The sequence below is a fragment of the Bufo gargarizans genome, chromosome 3 (genome assembly GCF_014858855.1).
Source record: "Bufo gargarizans isolate SCDJY-AF-19 chromosome 3, ASM1485885v1, whole genome shotgun sequence".
Classification (NCBI taxonomy): Eukaryota; Metazoa; Chordata; class Amphibia; order Anura; family Bufonidae; genus Bufo; species Bufo gargarizans.
The window spans coordinates 181,301,164-181,322,008 of NC_058082.1; positions in this window are offsets into that span (position 1 = coordinate 181,301,164).

A 20,845-nucleotide genomic window follows, 5' to 3' on the forward strand; every position below is an offset into this window, starting at 1 on the left:
ACCACTTCACCACCAATGACTGGGCCTCCATGCGAGACCTGTGTGCCCTGTTGCGCTGTTTCGAGTACTCCACCAACATGGCCAGTGGCGATGACACCGTTATCAGCGTTACAATACCACTTCTATGTCTCCTTGAGAAAACACTTAGGGCGATGATGGAAGAGGAGGTGGCCCAGGAGGAGGAGGAGGAGGAGGAAGAGGGGTCATTTTTAGCACTTTCAGGCCAGTCTCTTCGAAGTGACTCAGAGGGAGGTTTTTGGCAACAGCAGAGGCCAGGTACAAATGTGGCCAGCCAGGGCCCACTACTGGAGGACGAGGAGGACGAGGATGAGGAGGAGGTGGAGGAGGATGAGGATGAAGCATGGTCACAGCGGGGTGGCACCCAACGCAGCTCGGGTCCATCACTGGTGCGTGGCTGGGGGGAAAGGCAGGACGATGACGATACGCCTCCCACAGAGGACAGCTTGTCCTTACCCCTGGGCAGCCTGGCACACATGAGCGACTACATGCTGCAGTGCCTGCGCAACGACAGCAGAGTTGCCCACATTTTAACCTGTGCGGACTACTGGGTTGCCACCCTGCTGGATCCACGCTACGAAGACAATGTGCCCACCTTACTTCCTGCACTGGAGCGTGATAGGAAGATGCGCGAGTACAAGCGCACGTTGGTAGACGCGCTACTGAGAGCATTCCTAAATGTCACAGGGGAACAAGTGGAAGCCCAAGGCCAAGGCAGAGGAGGAGCAAGAGGTCGCCAAGGCAGCTGTGTCACGGCCAGCTCCTCTGAGGGCAGGGTTAGCATGGCAGAGATGTGGAAAACTTTTGTCAACACGCCACAGCTAACTGCACCACCACCTGATACGCAACGTGTTAGCAGGAGGCAACATTTCACTAACATGGTGGAACAGTACGTGTGCACACCAATCCACGTACTGACTGATGGTTCGGCCCCATTCAACTTCTGGGTCTCTAAATTGTCCACGTGGCCAGAGCTAGCCTTTTATGCCTTGGAGGTGCTGGCCTGCCCGGCAGCCAGCGTTTTGTCTGAACGTGTATTCAGCACGGCAGGGGGCGTCATTACAGACAAACGCAGCCGCCTGTCTACAGCCAATGTGGACAAGCTGACGTTCATAAAAATGAACCAGGCATGGATCCCACAGGACCTGTCCGTCCCTTGTCCAGATTAGACATTAACTACCTCCCCATAACCATATATTATTGGACTCCAGGGCACTTCCTCATTCAATCCTATTTTTATTTTCATTTTACCATTATATTGCGAGGCTACCCAAAGTTGAATGAACCTCTCCTCTGCCTGTGTGCTAGGCCTAAATATATGCCAATGGACTGTTGCAGTGGTGGCTGACATGAAGCCTGATTCTCTGCTATGACATGCAGACTAATTCTCTGCTGACATGAAGCCAGATTGTCTGTTACGGGACCTCTCTCCTCTGCCTGGGTGCTGGGCCTAAATTTATGACAATGGACTGTTGCAGTGGTGGCTGACGTGAAGCCTGATTCTCTGCTATGACATGCAGACTGATTCTCTGCTGACATGAAGCCAGATTGTCTGTTACGGGACCTCTCTGCTCTGCCTGTGTGCTAGGCCTAAATATATGCCAATGGACTGTTGCAGTGGTGGGTGACGTGAAGCCTCATTCTCTGCTATGACATGCAGACTGATTCTCTGCTGACATGAAGCCAGATCGTCTGTTACGGGACCTCTCTGCTCTGCCTGTGTGCTAGGCCTAAATATATGCCAATGGACTGTTGCAGTGGTGGGTGACGTGAAGCCTCATTCTCTGCTATGACATGCAGACTGATTCTCTGCTGTCATGAAGCCAGATTGTCTGTTACGGGACCTCTCTGCTCTGCCTGTGTGCTAGGCCTAAATATATGCCAATGGACTGTTGCAGTGGTGGGTGACGTGAAGCCTCATTCTCTGCTATGACATGCAGACTGATTCTCTGCTGACATGAAGCCAGATTGTCTGTTACGGGACCTCTCTCCTCTGCCTGTGTGCTAGGCCTAAATATATGCCAATGGACTGTTGCAGTGGTGGCTGACGTGAAGCCTCATTCTCTGCTATGACATGCAGACTGATTCTCTGCTGACATGAAGCCAGATCGTCTGTTACGGGACCTCTCTGCTCTGCCTGTGTGCTAGGCCTAAATATATGCCAATGGACTGTTGCAGTGGTGGGTGACGTGAAGCCTCATTCTCTGCTATGACATGCAGACTGATTCTCTGCTGACATGAAGCCAGATTGTCTGTTACGGGACCTCTCTCCTCTGCCTGTGTGCTAGGCCTAAATATATGCCAATGGACTGTTGCAGTGGTGGCTGACGTGAAGCCTCATTCTCTGCTATGACATGCAGACTAATTCTCTGCTGACATGAAGCCAGATTGTCTGTTACGGGACCTCTCTCCTCTGCCTGGGTGCTGGGCCTAAATTTATGACAATGGACTGTTGCAGTGGTGGCTGACGTGAAGCCTGATTCTCTGCTATGACATGCAGACTGATTCTCTGCTGACATGAAGCCAGATCCTCTGTTACGGGACCTCTCTCCTCTGCCTGTGTGTGTGCTGGGCCTAAATATATGCCAATGGACTGTTGCAGTGGTGGCTGACGTGAAGCCTCATTCTCTGCTATGACATGCAGACTGATTCTCTGCTGACATGAAGCCAGATTCTCTGTTACGGGACCTCTCTCCTCTGCCTGTGTGTGTGCTGGGCCTAAATATATGCCAATGGACTGTTGCAGTGGTGGCTGACGTGAAGCCTCATTCTCTGCTATGACATGCAGACTAATTCTCTGCTGACATGAAGACAGATTCTCTGTTACGGGACCTCCCTCCTCTGCCTGGGTGCTGGGCCTAAATATATGCCAATGGACTGTTGCAGTGGTGGCTGACGTGAAGCCTCATTCTCTGCTATGACATGCAGACTAATTCTCTGCTGACATGAAGACAGATTCTCTGTTACGGGACCTCTCTCCTCTGCCTGGGTGCCGGGGCCTAAATATCTGAGAATGGACTGTTCCAGTGGTGGGTGACGGGAAGCCAGATTCTCTGCTATGGAACCTCTCTCCAATTGATTTTGGTTAATTTTTATTTATTTAATTTTTATTTTAATTCATTTCCCTATCCACATTTGTTTGCAGGGGATTTACCTACATGTTGCTGCCTTTTGCAGCCCTCTAGCTCTTTCCTGGGCTGTTTTACAGCCTTTTTAGTGCCGAAAAGTTCGGGTCCCCATTGACTTCAATGGGGTTCGGGTTCGGGACGAAGTTCGGATCGGGTTCGGATCCCGAACCCGAACATTTCCGGGATGTTCGGCCGAACTTCTCGAACCCGAACATCCAGGTGTTCGCTCAACTCTAATTCTGACTTATGAATTCACATTGCAGCAGCACATAAATATCATTCATTAAGAATATCTCAGTGTAATATGCGGCAATTAGCAATACTAAACCAAAAAGGTATATTTGCTAGAGAGACCTCCTAGAAAGGAAACAGATGAAGTTGTATCAGATTTTTGGATAAGATCCATATGAGTGGCAGAGCCCTGCATATTGCTGTTCACCTTTGACCACCTTTTTTACCTTTTAAATATCATATCAACTTGTTACAATCTGTTCACTTTTTTAATATAAATATATATATATATATATATATATATATATATATATATATGTATATGTATATACAGTACAGACCAAAAGTTTGGACACACCTTCTCATTCAAAGAGTTTTCTTTATTTTCATGACAATGAAAATTGTAGATTCAAACTGAAGGCATCAAAACTATGAATTAACACATGTGGAATATACATAACAAAAAAGTGTGAAACAACTAAAATATGTCATATTCTAGGTTTTTCAAAGTAGACACCTTTTGCTTTGATTACTGCTTTGCACACTCTTGGCATTCTCTTGATGAGCTTCAAGAGGTAGTCACCTGAAATGGTTTTCACTTCACAGGTGTGCCCTGTCAGGTTTAATAAGTGGGATTTCTTGCCTTATAAATGGGGTTAAGACCATCAGTTGCGTTGTGGAGAAGTCAGGTGGATACACAGCTGATAGTCCTACTGAATAGACTGTTAGAATTTGTATTATGGCAAGAAAAAAGCAGCTAAGTAAAGAAAAACAAGTGGCCATCATTACTTTAAGAAATGAAGGTCAGTCAGTATGAAAAATTGGGAAAACTTTGAAAGTGTCCCCAAGTGCAGTCACAAAAACCATCAAGCGCTACAAAGAAACTGGCTCACATGCGGACCGCCCCAGGAAAAGAAGACCAAGAGTCACCTCTGCTGCGGAGGATAAGTTCTATAAATGTTTTATACCTGAGCACCACCTGCATGATCCGGCATCTAACCGCAAAGCACGAGCTGCAGTGGAGTAGACAACTCAAGAACCACGAAAGATCAGAGGCTCCTCCTGCTCCCAAGTGATGATCGGCATAGGCAATATTCGAATTCAGGATATTTCGCAATTTTTTGGCCTAATATTCACCATAAATTAGCAAATTCTGGAATTTGTGATCTCCAGTCATTTTTTTGATTGCGAAAATTGGCAATGTAATATGCAGCGTGGCTTACTTTTGCTATATTTTTCAAGCTGCTAGAATATTCCTGAGACTAAAATGGTTGTCACAGCAGAACAATAGTGTCACGCCTTGCCCTGTGAATGTGCGGAGGTCTGTCATACTGGCTGAACATGTCTGACTTCTCTGTTTGTTTTGGTTTGGGTTTGAGCTGGATCCATCTTCCCTCAGGTGTACTGGGTTTGATTGTTAGTGAGGCTATTTATCCCTCCTTCCCCCAGTGGCCTGTGCGGGTTATAGTTCTTTCCTGTGAGCTCTGGATGTGTGGTGGATCGTCTGCTCCAGCTCTGCTCTAGATCCTTGCCGTTATTTCCCATTATGTCTTTTATCTAGGCCCCTAGGGAGACGCTTGCTTGCTCTGGGTTTGAAGAAGCAGCTTAGGATTTGTCCAGGGTGTATAGGTTTAGGCACGAGGGCATGTGCATATCCACCATTAGGGTATGCACATGGGCACAGCAGTTTAGGGAAAACTTTTAGGGATCGCTAGGAGGTGACCCTTTTCTCCCAAGCTTTTGGGCCTAGTCATTTGTTCTATTTGTTTTCCTGTGTTTGGTTATTTCCACGCTTACTTACCTATCGTGATAAATAGCTTTATATGTAGATAGAGTGTTCCAATATATTTGCAATTGCACAAATCAGCACTAATGATGCACATATTTTTTGGGTGCAATACATGCAACTTTAAATTTTATCAGGTCTGAGTAGTTATTACTGATTGGTGCACTAAGTATTGTTGTAACATCACAGCACTATGTCTGTAGCATGTATTTATGGACAGCAGAGAAATATCTTTCACATGCACTGCTCTCAATGACACTGCTCTCAGAACTGCAAAAAATCTGCAGAAAATGGCTGCTGGGGAGTTTCCTAAATTGTAAGGGGTAGGAAACTTTCCTATTGGTTGCTATGGATGTTGCTAAGCTCAGACAAAGATATTGCAGCCTTCTCATTTTCCCACAAGCAAGAAGCCGGGAGGGATCATGGCTACTGATGAAAATAAATCTATAATATTTGTGATTATGAAGGTATAGCACTATATTGAATTTTGCGGTGCAGAAACTACCCCAATTTGTCTGAGATACTGCAGAAAGTGATGACCGTCTGTGAAAGGTTTTGGCTTTCTCAACCTGCTGCAGCTTGCCTGTCTGCACTGCAACATAACTTTGGCCTTCCTGCTCACCGCCTCATATGCGACGTACCCACAAGGTGGAACTCCACTTTGCATATACTGGAGAGACTTTCAGAGCAGCAGCAGGCGATAGTGGAGTATCAGATGCAGCACGCACAGGTGAGTCGCTTTGTGGAACAGCACCATTTCACCACCAACAAGTGGGCCTCCATGTGGAACTTGTGTGCCCTGTTGCTCTGCATCAAGTACTCCACCAACATGGCCTTCAGAAAAGCATGCCACAATATACCGCACCAATATTTGATACGGACCGTCTTAACAGGAGGCAGCATTTCAGCAACGTGGTGAAATAATACATGTGTACAGATCTGCACGGACTGACTGATGGGTCTGCCCCATTTAACTTTTGGGTCTCCAAATTATGCACATGGCCTGAGCTTTCCCTTTACACCTTGGAGGTGCTGGCCTGCCCTGCCCTGCGACAAGTGTATTGTTAGTATGTGTGTTTAGCACGGCAGGGGGTGTTGATCACGGACAGGCGCATCCGTCTGTCCACAGCCAACGTGAACAAGCTCACGTTCATTAATAGTGTTGAGTGTGAATATTTGACTAACGAATTTTAATCGCGAATATCGGCACTTCGAGAATTTGTAAATATTTAGAATATAGTGCTATATTTTTTTCATCTGAACACATAATTCCTCCCTGCTTCTTGCTTGTGGGCAAATTATGTCATTGGCCCACAATCAAGAAGCAGGGAGGAATTATGTGTTCACTTCAGATGGAAAAAAAATTACGAATATTCTAAAAAACTAATATATAGCACTATTTTGAATATAGTGCTATATATTAGTTTTTTTTTTGAATATTCGTCATTTTTTTCCATCTGAAGTCATGATTCCTCCCTGCTTAAGTTGCTTGTGGGACAATGAGCAAGAAGCTGGGAGGAATCATGTGTTCAGATGAAAAAAATGACAAATATTCATAAAAACGAATATATAGCACAATATTCTATAGTGCTATATATTTGTTTTTGACCCACGCCTGTATTGGGCGATTAATATTTGCATATTACGGGATCATCACCTTGCCGATTTTCACGTTAAAATAAAATAAAATAGTAGAATATAAAAAATATCCGAATTTGCGAATACGTGTTAGGCAAATTTATTTTAGGCTTTTCACTTCCGGGTCGGCGTGCGGGCGGTCTCCGCAGATCTTGCGGCATCGTGAGAAGGGATCGTTTTTTTCCAGCGCTAGGAACCTAAGGCTGACTTGGCAGGATTGGGGTTGGGGGCGTGTGATTACATGTATAACGAAAGCGCTGGGGGCATAGTATTGTTGCGGGCGGTATCGGTCCAGGCATGGTGCAGCGGCCTCCATGTTCTTTGCTTGTGGGATGTCTTGCCCTCCCTGGCGCAGTGCCTTCTGTGTTGTGCCCTGCTCTGTGTTTCCCAGCGGTGGGGGATCTGCAGGGTATCTGTCACATATCACATTGCATTTTAAAAATCCGACCATGTACACATTTGATGTGTCACTCCAGCAATAGCTACTGGGTTTAACTGCTGGTTGACATTTTTTTTCTTGTGGCTTAAATACATGACAAAATCAATGGTAGAAATTAAGGATAGAGTCAATACGGGCAGAGCATTGCCACAATAAGATACACCATCACCATAGAAAAAACAGCCTAGGGCCACATGTAAAAGTGGAATAAATGTTTAGGCAAAATGTACATGAGAAAAAAAAAAAAAAAAAAACATGTAAACTGTGTTTTTCAAACTGCACTACTCCCTACGATATTGAACTGGGCGTCTCATCACCAGTCTTATTCCTTAAAACAGCACAGCCTCTCCATAACCGTAGCAATCCTACAGACTTTATCGACCAATTAAGTTGTAACTACCTAGCACTTGCGTTCCGCACTTTATCTGTGTCGCTTATTTCTTTACCAGTTAGCCCACTCCACTCGGGGGGAATACTATAAGTAGGTTGTATCAATTATGGAAGCATGACTTTTTTTATTGTGTCAATGTAAAATTAAATAAAAATAAATGAAAGCTCCTCTGGGGCAAGTGTTTGCTGGGAAATTTGGATGGGAAAGGGGCAGTAGCATTGGCACCTGTATATTTTACGTTTCTCTTTTCAGCACGAAGAAGCAACATTCAGAATGTAGCAAATTAGATCTGTGGGTGTCGTCTTGGGTCAAGTTGGTGCCAGTTCGGTGCTACTGCTTGCTAGAGGGTAGGTATGCTTGGTAAGGTCGAGTCACCGTATGGGTGCACTAATCTTCACTTAGGTTTTTTGTGGGGTTCAGGTAGATCTCACATAGTAGAGCTTACTGGTTGGGTGGTGGAGATGGGTAGGGCCAGCGCAAGTCGGGCGGTCATGTCTATAGACAATTATACGCAAGACTTGTCACGACTACAGGCACGTTATTACAAAGTTTGTCACGACTACAGGCATGATCATAAGTCCTGTTACGACTACAGGCATGATATTACAAAGTCTGCCATGCGGGATAACAGGCCGAACTGGATGGACAAATGTCTTTTTTCGGCCTTATGTACTATGTTACTATGTTACTATGTTACTACAGGCATAATATTACGAAGTCTGTCACGCCTACAGACACGAGGTTATGAGTCCTGTCACGACTACAGGCACAACATTATGAAGTCTAACATGACTACAGACACGAGGTTACGAGTCCTGTCACGACTACAGGCATGATATTACGAAGTCTGTCATGACTACAGACACGAGGTTATGTATCCTATCACGACTACAGACACGAGGTTAGGAATCCTATCACGACTACAGGCACAATATTACAAATCCTATCACAACTACAGACAAGATGTTATGAGTCCTGTCACGACTACAGGCATGTTATTATGAAGTCTGTCATGACTGCAGACACAACGTTATGAGTCCTGTCACAACTACAGGTGCAATATTACGAAGCCTGTTAATATGACAGGTGCAAGGCTAGTAAGCTGGTTATGGCCACAGGCATTGTGGTCTTGATGGTCCGGTCATGACTACAACACACAACGCAGGAGCAATGTTGGTCCTGACAGGACTATAGCCATGGTTATTAGTCGATTGGTGGAGGGTTAGGCATGGTTCGATATTCACGTCACGGCTACTGGCATGGTTATGGTAGCTGGTCACATTACAGGCATTAGGTAGCACGGGTTAATTAAAAAGGTCACGAGTAGGCTCTGGTTAAGGTCGGTTATTTCTTATTTAATATCGTTCATTTTGTTTTAGTTACCTAATGTCATACGCCTCCAACATCGAGGGAACATCTTCTTTGATGTTGATCTCCAATCTGAACAGGACACTGTTCCTTCAATGAGGTCTTGGACTATTCCTAAGTTGATGGCAGAGTTGTTGAAGAGGGGGGGGGGGGGGGTACCTTCCCCAGCAACAGATAGGAAGCAGAACATTTCTGCCTCCTCTGCTTAGAAGTTACAGGTTGTAGTCAGGAGTTGACGTCCATAAACACGATACAGATGTCTCTTACCCAACTTCATGCAGTGTTCAAGTCAATGGCCACGTCCAGTTCAGACATCCAGACTAGGTTGGAGACGGTGGAGAATAGGGATGTTTCGTCTAGCTCAGTGATGCCCAACCTACGGCCCGCGGGCCAAATGCAGCCCGTTAAGCCGCGTCATGCGGCCCGCACAGTAACAGGACTTTATCAGCGCACTAGCGCAGGGCGCGCTTCAAAAAGCAATGCTGCCTGTGCCTGCAATCTCCCCGCCCAGCGCCGCCTCCTAGCTAATTTATTCACTGCACTTGCCTCTGTGAAATTGAAGAGAAGTGCCATAATCTCGTACAGGCGCACTGGCAGAGGCATCAAAGTGCGCATGCACCGTCTTCCTGGCCTCTGCCAGTGCGCCTGTGCGAGATTACGGCACTTCTCTTCAATTTCACAGAGGCAAGTACAGTGAATAAATTAGCTAGGAAGCGGCTCTGGGTGGGGAGGAGATATGTGAATGACACTGAGGGGGGAAATCTGTGGATGACACTGAGGGGGGGATATATGTGGACAACACTGAGGGGGATATCTATGGATTACACTGAGGGGGGGATATCTGTGGATGACACTGAGGGGGGGGGCTGTGGATGACACTGAGGGGGGATCTGTGGATGACACTGAGGGGGGAGATCTTTGGATGACACTGAAGGGGGGAATCTGTGGATGACACTGAGGGGGGGGGGTCTGTGGATGACACTGAGGAGGGATTTGTTGATGACACTGAGGGGGGAGATCTGTGGATGACACTGAGGGGGGAGATCTGTGGATGACACTGAGGGGGGAGATCTGTGGATGACACTGACGGGGGGATCTGTGGATGACACTGAGGGGGGATCTGTGGGTGACACTGAGGGGGAATCTGTGGGTAACACTGGGGGGGATATCTGTGGATGACACTGAGGGGGATCTGTGGATGACACTGAGGGGAGACATCTGTGGATGACACTGAGGGGGGGATCTGTGGATGACACTGAGTGGGGATATGTGGATGACACTGAGGGGCATCTAGGGAGGGGTGTGGGGATGTTGGGGTGGGAGGTTCTGGAGGGGTGTTTGGGTGGGAGCTCTGGAAGGGGTGGGAGGTCCGATAGGTATGTGGGGGTGGGAGATCCACATCAAAGTGCGCATGCACCGTCTTCCTGGCCTCTGCCAGTGTGCCTGTGCGAGATTACGGCACTTCTCTTCAATTTCACAGAGGCAAGTACAGTGAATAAATTAGCTAGGAAGCAGCTCTGGGTGGGGAGGAGATATGTGAATGACACTGAGGGGGGAAATCTGTGGATGACACTGAGGGGGGGATATCTGTGGACAACACTGAGGGGGGATATCTGTGGACAACACTGAGGGGGGATATCTATGGATGACACTGAGGGGGGATATCTGTGGATGACACTGAGGGGGGGGGGGGTCTGTGGATGACACTGAGGGGGGATCTGTGGATGACACTGAGGGGGGATTTTTGGATGACACTGAGGGGGAATTTGTGGATGACACTGAGGGGGAGATCTTTGGATGACACTGAAGGGGGGAATCTGTGGATGACACTGAGGGGGGGGGGGTCTGTGGATGACACCGAGGAGGGATTTGTTGATGACACTGAGGGGGGAGATCTGTGGATGACACTGAGGGGGGGAGATCTGTGGATGACACTGAGGGGGAGATCTGTGGATGACACTGAGGGGGGGATCTGTGGATGACACTGAGGGGGGATCTGTGGATGACACTGAGGGGGGATCTGTGGATGACACTGAGGGGGATCTGTGGATGACACTGAGGGGGGATCTGTGGATGACACTGAGGGGGGATCTGTGGATGACACTGAGGGGGGGATCTGTGGATGACACTGAGGGGGGATCTGTGGGTGACACTGAGGGGGAATCTGTGGGTAACACTGGGGGGGATATCTGTGGATGACACTGAGGGGAGACATCTGTGGATGACATTGAGGGGAGACATCTGTGGATGACACTGAGGGGGGGGATCTGTGGATGACACTGAGTGGGGATATGTGGATGACACTGAGGGGCATCTAGGGAGGGGTGTGGGGATGTTGGGGTGGGAGGTCCTGGAGGGGTGTTTGGGTGGGAGCTCTGGAAGGGGTGGGAGGTCCGATAGGTATGTGGGGGTGGGAGATCCGGAAGGGGGGAGCCCATCATTTTTTTTGCTATGGGGCCCAGTCATTTCTAGCTACGCCCCTGATTGGTAAGATTGGGCGGGCACTGGAGCAATAGAGCGCCCTGCTGTAGGAGAAGCCGACGGGAGATGAAAGAAGGAGGCGCCAGCTCCTGGTGGTGTCCGGCACACAGCGCAAGCATGGCGGTGGAGGATCTGACTGAAGCCTAAAGACCAGACATCAAGGTAGACCTGCAGAAGAAGGTGACAGCGCAGTATGTGATGTATATATGTGTGTAATGTATGTAGTGCAGTGTGTGATCAGCACATACTGCACTACATACATTACACACATGTATACATCGCATGCCCCCTCACAGTAATAATGCCAAGATATGTGCCCTCTTCACAGTAGTAATGCTCACACATGCCCCCTCACAGTAGTTATGCCCAGATATGTGCCCCCTCACAGTAATAATGCCAAGATGTGCCCTCTTCACAGACATAATGCTCACACATGCCCCCTCACAGTAGTTATGCACAGATATGTGCCCCCTCACAGTAGTTATGCCCAAATATGTGCCCTCTTCACAGTAGTTATGCCAGATATGTGCACTCTTCACAGTAGTAATGCTCATTCCTGCCCCCTCACAGTAGTTATGCCAGATATGTGCCCTCTTCACAGTAGTAATGGTCAGAAGTGCCCCCTGACAGCGTTTGCATTTCTTTCTGGCAAAGCTACCTTTTCGAGCCCGCAAAATTTATACCAAGTCTAGTGCGGCCCTCAGACGAAAAATGGTTGGGCACCACTGGTCTAGCTTAATGGTACAGAGACTTCAAGTGGCCCCAACATCACAAGCTAGGGTTGCTGGTGGGTAAGTAAATTTTTCCAAACATAGCACCGTCACAATGTATTCTAGCTAACATTTGTCAGGATATCCTTGAGGGTAAGGCCACATGCAAACGACCATTCCATTTATTGCGGTCCGCACATGGAGTGCTGTCTGCATCTTTTGCGGCCCCATTGAAGTGAATGGGTCTGCACCCGAGCCGTAAAAACTGTGGCTTGGATGCGGACCACAACTACGGTCGTGTGCATGAGGCCTAAGGATGTTAATTTAGCTTCACTACTTGTAGCAGCGTATGAGATCCCTGACAATAGCATCATAGCCTGTGGGGAAATTCCTTTATTCAAAAAAAAAAGAAGGATTTTAGAGATATGTAAATTAGTCTTGTAGGTGCCCAAGGGGCTATACGATCCTTCCTGGTGCCCAGCCACGCCCAGCCACGCCCGCCTGTGAAGGAGCCCAGCACTGCCTATGTCCTCTGAATCTCCTCCTTTCATCACCGATAAGATTACCGTAATCTCGCGAAGCGCAAGCTTGTGCATGCGCAGTGCCGGTATAATGTTCCTTCCCTGTGCTGGCATTAGCCTCAGGGAAAGAACTGTGCATGCGCGAGCTCGCGCATCGCAAGATTACGACAATCTATCGTTGATGAAAGGAGGAGATTCGGAGGACATAGGGCTCCTTCACAGGCGGCGTGGCTGGGCACCAGGAAGGTTCGTATAACCCCTTGGGCACCTACAAGACTAATGTACATTTCTCTAAAATCCTTTTTTAAAGAACATAAAATCACACAGCCCTATAGGACAGGTATATTGCGGACATGCTAGCGGCGATCTAGCCATGCATGTCTACATCATTATAGCCCAAAACTTGGTGACAGAATCCTTTTAAGCTAGAAATACAGCCATAATTTTCTGGGTTTTTACAAACACAGTTTTTTTGGGCAAAATACACTATTTTACAGCCCTTGATGCTTCTGCACATGTGAAATTCAAGTGTTATATACAGCTTTTATATTCTATTAGTAAAAATACACCCTTTTTGGGAAATATCCAACATCTGTTTTTTTTTTTTGCAGGATTAGTCAGTGTGCAATTTAACCTCCTTGGCGGTATTTCCGAGCGTGACTCAGGGTTAATTTTAATGTTACCCCGAGCGTGACTCGGGGTTACAGGAGCGGTAACCCCGAGTCACGCTCGGGGTAACATTACAGAGTCCCCTCACCTTCTGCCGGCGATGTCCTCCGCTGTGATCGCCGGCGAGAGCGCATTTGACTTCCTGGTTCCATTCCCTGCGAGCAGCAGCTGCGCATGGGAGTGGAACTGGGAGTGAAATTCAAATAAATATAAACACAAAAAGTGACACACACACATAAAATAGGTTATACATTGTAATCGGAGAGGATTACACTGTATAACCTCAGGTCTGACTGTACAGTGCCCCTTGCGTGCCATTTTACTGTCATTTGTGCCCATAAAATAAATTTATAACATGGCATCAAAAAAGCGCAACTTTACTACAAAAGCGCTTTTGGACCAGTTGAGTGACAGCGACACGGAGGTGCTCGCAGAACTGAGCGATAGTGAATTGTGGGGAGATTTGTCATCTGACACTGATCTGGCAAGTGACAACGGCGATGATCCTTCACCTGACCTCAGCCATGTGCTCACTTGGTGCCCTATTGACTGCGATACGGACCAGGTAGAACCCCCAAGATTCCTGTTCACTGGATCACATGGGATGAAGGTAGATGTTGAGCGTGACAACCTTCTGGCATACCAGCAATTATTCCTCTCTGAGGAGGTAATTGAAAAATTGTCACAGAGACAAATCGCTACCAAGAGCAGCAATCCGCTACACGGCATGCCACCTTTTTCAGAAACAGAAAGTGGGAACCGGTGACCATAGAAGACATGTGGCAGTTTCCGGGACTCATCATTCTTCAGGGGGTGGTTGGGAAACCGCTCCAGAAATGGTACTGGACCACCAATAAGTTACTGGCCACTCCATTTTTTGGCACTGTGATGTCAGAATACCACTTTTCCCTCATCATGAAGTATTTCCACTTCACGAACAATGAAGAATTTGATGAGGCCACGCATCCTGCGCCCAAACAAAAAAAAATCTGGTAGGTATGGCAAATTATTACGACCAATTTCCAGTGGACCTATGTGCCAGAAAGGGATGTCAGAGTAGATGAAAGTTTGATAACCTACAAGGGACGCCTAAGCTGGATACAGTACATTGCATCCAAAAGAGCACGGTTTGGCGGTTCAAATCCTACATGCTCTGCGAGTCAGCCACTGGCTACATCTGGAATTCGGTCATTTACACCGGTAAAGGCACGAAGTTCAACCCCAGGTACAGCGGCTATGGGATGGCCACAGCATCTGTCCTTACACTGTTGGAGCCATTGCTGAACCAGGGATATTGTATGACCACGGACCATTTCTACACGTCTCCGGAACTGTATGACGTTTTGTTACAAAACAAGACTGATGCATATGGTACCGTTAGGCCTAACCGACGTGACATGCCATTTATGTTTGCCAAGAAAAAATGAAAAACCGGAGAAATGGTTGCCTGGCAGAAGGGTAAGATGATGGCAATGTGATGGCGAGACAAGAAGGACGTGTGTCTCATAAATACTGTGCACAATACCTCTACTGCCATGGTCCACACAAAAGGTGGGAAAGATGTGCTGAAGCCGCAAGTCGTTATAGACTATAATAACACCATGGGAGGTGTCGACAGAGCCGATCAGGCAATTGCATTTTATCCGGCTATGCCCAAACAGCAAAAAAAAATATTATAGGAAGATCTTCAGGCATCTTCTGGAACAATGCCTTTGGAATGCATATATCCTGCACAGAGCAAAGAGTGACACGCCTCTTGTTCATTCTGAGTTTATATGGAAGGTGTTTGAACAGATTTTTGTCAACTACCAGACGCCATCAGTAGCTGTGAACAGACCTGGACGTCGTGCTGTTGATGTTGTCAACCCACAACGCCTGACTAGTCGTCACTTTATGGACTACATCCCTCCAATCGCAAAAAAGGTAGCACCTACCAGGATGTGCGTGGTTTGCTGCTCAAAGAGAGATGGCAATGGAAAGAAAGTCCAAAAAGAAACCAGGTTCCATTGTCCTGATTGTGAAGTCGGACTTTGTGCAGTCCCATGTTTCAAAATTTATCACACTCAGGATGTTTATTGAATTTTCTGTGTTTGACAAATTTCATAATTTTTATTACATTATTAAATAAAATTAGATTATTTATTAGATTTTAATTAATGATTTTGTGTTTGAAACTTTATCACATCTGGGATGTCTACTAAAGTCTCTTGTTTGGTCAGGTTTAAGTAAGTAATTACTAAGAATTGCAAGCGTACAATACACACCAAATTTCATGCAAAAATTGTACCACTTTAGGTACAAAATTCCTGACATAATCATACTACCAGGGAGGTTAAGCTAGAAATACAACCATAATTTTCTGTGTTTTTAAAAACACCTTTTTTTGGCAAAATACACAATTTTACAGCCCTTGCTGTGTCAGCACATGTGAAATTAAAACGTTATATAAAGCTTTCATATTCTGTTAGTAAAAAAAACTTACTTTTTTGGCAATATACAACATCTGGTGCCTTTGCAGGATTAGTCAGCGTGAAATTTAAGCTAGAAATAAAGCCACCATTTTCTGGGTTTTTAAAAACACCCTTTTTCTGCAAAATACACTATTTTACAGCCCTAGCTGCATCTGCACGTGTGAAATTCAATAGTTATATACAGATTTCATATTCTGTTATTAAAAAAGCAACCATTTTTTGCTAAATACTTAATATTGCAGCCCTTGCTGCATCTGTGATTGCTAAAAACAAGTTTTAAAAAATTTAATAATTTTCTGGCTTTTAAAAAACACAAATTTTTAGCAATATTCAACATCTGGTTCCTTTGCAGGATTAGTCAGTGTGCAATTTAAGCTAGAAATACAGCCATAATTTTCAGGGTTTTTAAAAACACCCTTTTTGGGCAAAATACACTATTTTACAGCCCTAGCTGCATCTGCACGTGTGAAATTCAATCGTTATATACAGCTTTCATATTCTGTTATTAAAAAAGCAACCATTTTTTGCAAAATACGCAATTTTGCAGCCTTTGCTGCATATGTCATTGTGAGATACACACGTTAAAGGGTTTCTACCACTTGCTTTGCACACATTTCGTTTTCAGACACTAGCGATCCGCTAGTGTCTGATGTACCATACAAGCTAAGTATTATATTCCTCCGTTCCGCCGTTTTGTTTAAAAAAGCACTTTTATATTTATGCAAATGAGCCTCTAGGTGCTATGCGGGTGTCTTTTCAGCACCTAGAGGCTCCGTCTACCTTAATAAACTGCCGCCCAGCTCCTCGCTCCAGCACGCTCATCTCCTAGTGAACTCGATCCTTCCCCTGCTTCTGGCGTCCGAAATCTCGCGCCTGCGCCGTTCATCTCTGCATTCGGCGGCATTCGGCGCAGGCGCAGTGGAAATGTCTGACCGCTCCCTGCTCAGATATTTCCACTGCGCCTGCGCCGAATGCCGCCAAATGCAGAGACGAACGGCGCAGGCGCAAGATTTTATTCCTTGGGGACGTTAGAAGGCTTAGAAGTTTAGAAGCAAATCTTGAAATTTTTCAGAAAATTTCCAAAACCCACTTTTTAAGGACCAGTTCAGGTCTGAAGTCACTTTGTGAGTCTTACATAATATAAACCACCCAAATTTAGAAACTAAACCCCTCAAGGTATTCAAAACAGATTTTACAAACTTTGAAAAATGGATATGACATTTTAGAATTTTACTTTTTGGGCAGATTTTCCATTTTAATAATTTTTTTCTGCTATCAAAGCAAGGGTTAACAGCCAAACAAAACTCAATATTTATTGCCCTGATTCTGTAGTTTAAAGAAACACCCCATATGTTGTCGTAAAATGCTGTACGGCCACACGGCTGGGCGCAGGAGGAAAGGAGCACCATATGGTTTTTGCAAGGCAGATTTCACTGGAATAATTTTAAGCTGCAATGTCACATCTTAGGCTGGATTCAGACCAGAGCGTTTTACAGCGCGTTCCTACGCGCTGTAAAACGCTCAACAGGCAAGAACCAATGATTACCTATGGGAATGGTTCTCACCTGAGCGTTTTACAGCGCGTACGATTGAGCTGTAAAACGCCCGACGCCCCAAGAAGTACAGGAGCTTCTTTGGGGCGTCTTGTCGCGCGTTCCCGTACATAGACTTCCGGGAACGCGCAACAATGGGCGTTCGCTTGTTCCGGAGCCACGATTGTAAACGCGCATACAATCGCGCATAAAGAGAGCTCCAACCCGAACGCTCAGGTCTGAACCCAGCCTTACACTTTTTGTGAGGCAAAATAACAAAAAATAGCTGTTTTGGCACAGCTTTTTTTTGTTATTTACAGTGTTCATCTAACAGGTTAGATCATGTGGTATTTTTATAGAGCAGGTTGTTACGGATGTAGCAATACCAAATATGACTGCTTTTTTCTGGTTATTTGTTTCCGTTTTACATAATAAAGTGATTTTGTGACTGTTTTATATAGGGGCTCATTTTTTTTTAGTATGATATGACTGTTTGATTAGTACTATTTAAAGATGCATATGACTTTTTGATCGCTTGGTATTTTTTGTGATGTAAGGTAAAAAATAGCCTCTTTTGACACACTTTTTGAAAACTTTTTTACAGTGTCCACCTGAGAAGTTAGGTCACATGATATTTTTATGCAGCAGGTTCTTATGGACATGGCAATACCTAAAATGCATACTTTTTATTTATTTATTTAAGTTTTACACAATAACAGCATTTTTAGAAAAAAAGTTTAGTGTCTCCATATTCTGAAAGCCACATTTTTATTATTTTTTTGTGTGACTGTCTTAGGTAGGGTATCATTTTTGCAGGATGAGATGATGGTTTGATGGGCTCTATTTTGGGGTGCATAAGACTTTTTGATTGATTGCTATTACACTTTTTTGTAATGTAAGGTGACAAAAAATGGCTTTTGACACTTTTTTTTTTTTTTTACGGTGATCACCTGAGGGGTTAAGTTGTGTGATATTTTTATAGAGAAGGTTGTTACAGATACAGAGATACCTAATATATTCATATAAATGTTCTATAAGCAACCTCAGGACCTCACCTATAGTACAATAACAACATAATTGATCCATATTAAAATACAAGGTCTTTGTATCAGTGGTACTCCAAGCTGAGTTCTTGATGGAGATGGGAACTCATACTCTCTGTAATGTTTCAAAGGAACGTTGTCCCTTTCTGAAGCATGTGTGTCAGACCCCTCACCACTAAAAAATATCATATAGAAATAATCACTCTTTGATTCTATCATATAGAAATAATCACAATTGGGACAAATGTTACAGTTTTCATTTTTCTTGCCAGAAAATATGTTCTAATTTTCACATAATATAGCAACCAAAATCATCAAATCACCATTTAGTAACAATTGTGCCACTACACTGTCTGCATAATTATTAGGCAAGTTATATTATTAAGGATTAATATTATTTTTGAATAACTAAAATTCTGTTGGTCAATCCAAAATGTTAATAAACCTCAAACCTGAATATTTAAGAAAGTAAAATGAGGTTTTGACTTTCTTAGGAGAACATTTATGTGTGCATAATTATTGGGCAAATATTAGTGTGCAGAATTATTATGCAATTAAATGAAAAAGCAAAATGTTCACATCTCACCTGTTTATTTTTATCTGTTCCACTTCCTGACCAGCACTGTACATGTACGGCACAGCGGAATGTGACTTACCATCAAGTGTAGGAGCTGAAACTACTCAGCGGCAGTGTCCTGGCTATTACTCACAGCCGAGACCCTGCTGTGTACACCATCATTGGTGAATACACCAATGTTGACACATTAAACCCTTGTATGCTACGGTCAATGCTGACTTCAGCATGTACACAGCTTTTGGTAGGTAGCAGGGGGGCAAAACAGTAATTTTTGGTCACCTTGCCTCCAAAAAGTGTAATACCAAATGATCAAAAAGTCATATGTAGTGTTGATCACAAATATTCGAATTGTGAATTTATATATATATATATATATAAGACGCACCTGCACATAAGATGCACCTAGGTTTTTGAGGAGGAAAATAAGCAAAAAAATATTTTGAACAAAAAGGTGTGCTTTTGGTGGGTTTTGAACTAATGGTGGTCTCTGGATGACACTATTATGGGGGATCTGTGGAGGACATTGTTATGGGGGATCTGTGGGTGACACTGTTATTGGGGATCTGTGGGTGACACTGTTATTGGGGATCTGTGGGTGACACTGTTATGGGGGATCTGTGGGTGACACTGTTATGGGGATCTGTGGGTGACACTGTTATGGGGATCTGTGGGTGACACTGTTATGGGGGATCTGTGGGTGACACCGTTATGGGGGTTCTGTGGATGGCACTGTTATGGGGGATCTATGGGTGACACTTATGGGGATCTGTGGGTGACACTGTTATGGGGATCTCTGGATTGCTCTTATTTGGGTCTCTGGATAACACTGTTATAGGGATCTGTGGATGACACTGTTATGGGGGGAATCTGTGGATAATCTTATCTATAATTGTAGCATTGTTAATAGTAATCAGCGCCTGTATTACTTACAACAAGCACTCGGTAGCAGAGAGGAGGGGGGAGGCAGGCTGGGAGGACGGGCGCTGTCAGCGTGAGTCACTACGTCTGCTTCATTCATAAAGTGGGCGGTGCAGGAGCGTGACATAGTGACTCACACTGCCAGCACCCGTCCTGCCGCCTTCCTCCTCTCTCCTGCGAGTGCTTGTTGTAAGTAATACAGGTGCTGATTACTATTAACAATGCCACAATTATAGATGAGATTAAGGTATATACAGTGAGCGAGGCCCGTGTAGTAGAATAGTCACTGCACGGGCCCCGCTGTCATTATAAAACCAGATGCCGGACCCCAGCCCCTCCTCCCTCTCAGCTGATACACCCGCCACACGGCATCGCGGCACGGCGTATCATTGACAGTTCGGCAAAATGCAGCATTCACCCCATAAGACGCACTACTATTTTTCCCAACTTTTTTGGGGGGGGAAGTGCGTCTTATAGGGCGAAAAATACGGTACGTAATTTGAAAATGTGTGAATATTTAGAATATAGTTATATATATATTCGCAATTTTTTTTATTGCTAATTTTTATAATGCAAATTTTTGGAATGCAAATTTCTATTGTGAATTTTTCTCAAGCCCACAAGCAAGAAGCAGGGAGGAATCATGACTTTAATTGGGAAAAATGATGAATATTCTAAAAAACGAATATATAGCACTTTATAAAATATATTAGTTTTTTTGAATATTCGTAATATTCTGAAACAAGAATATATTGCAATACAGCGAATATTCGAAAAAACAAAACAAATGTAGAGCAATTTAGCTAATATAGTGCTATGATCTTCTTTGTCTAATAGTTGTAATTTTTTTCTCATCTGAAGTTGTAATTTTTTTTCCAATTTGAACTATTAAAAAAAAGATTATAACACTATATTAGCTAAATT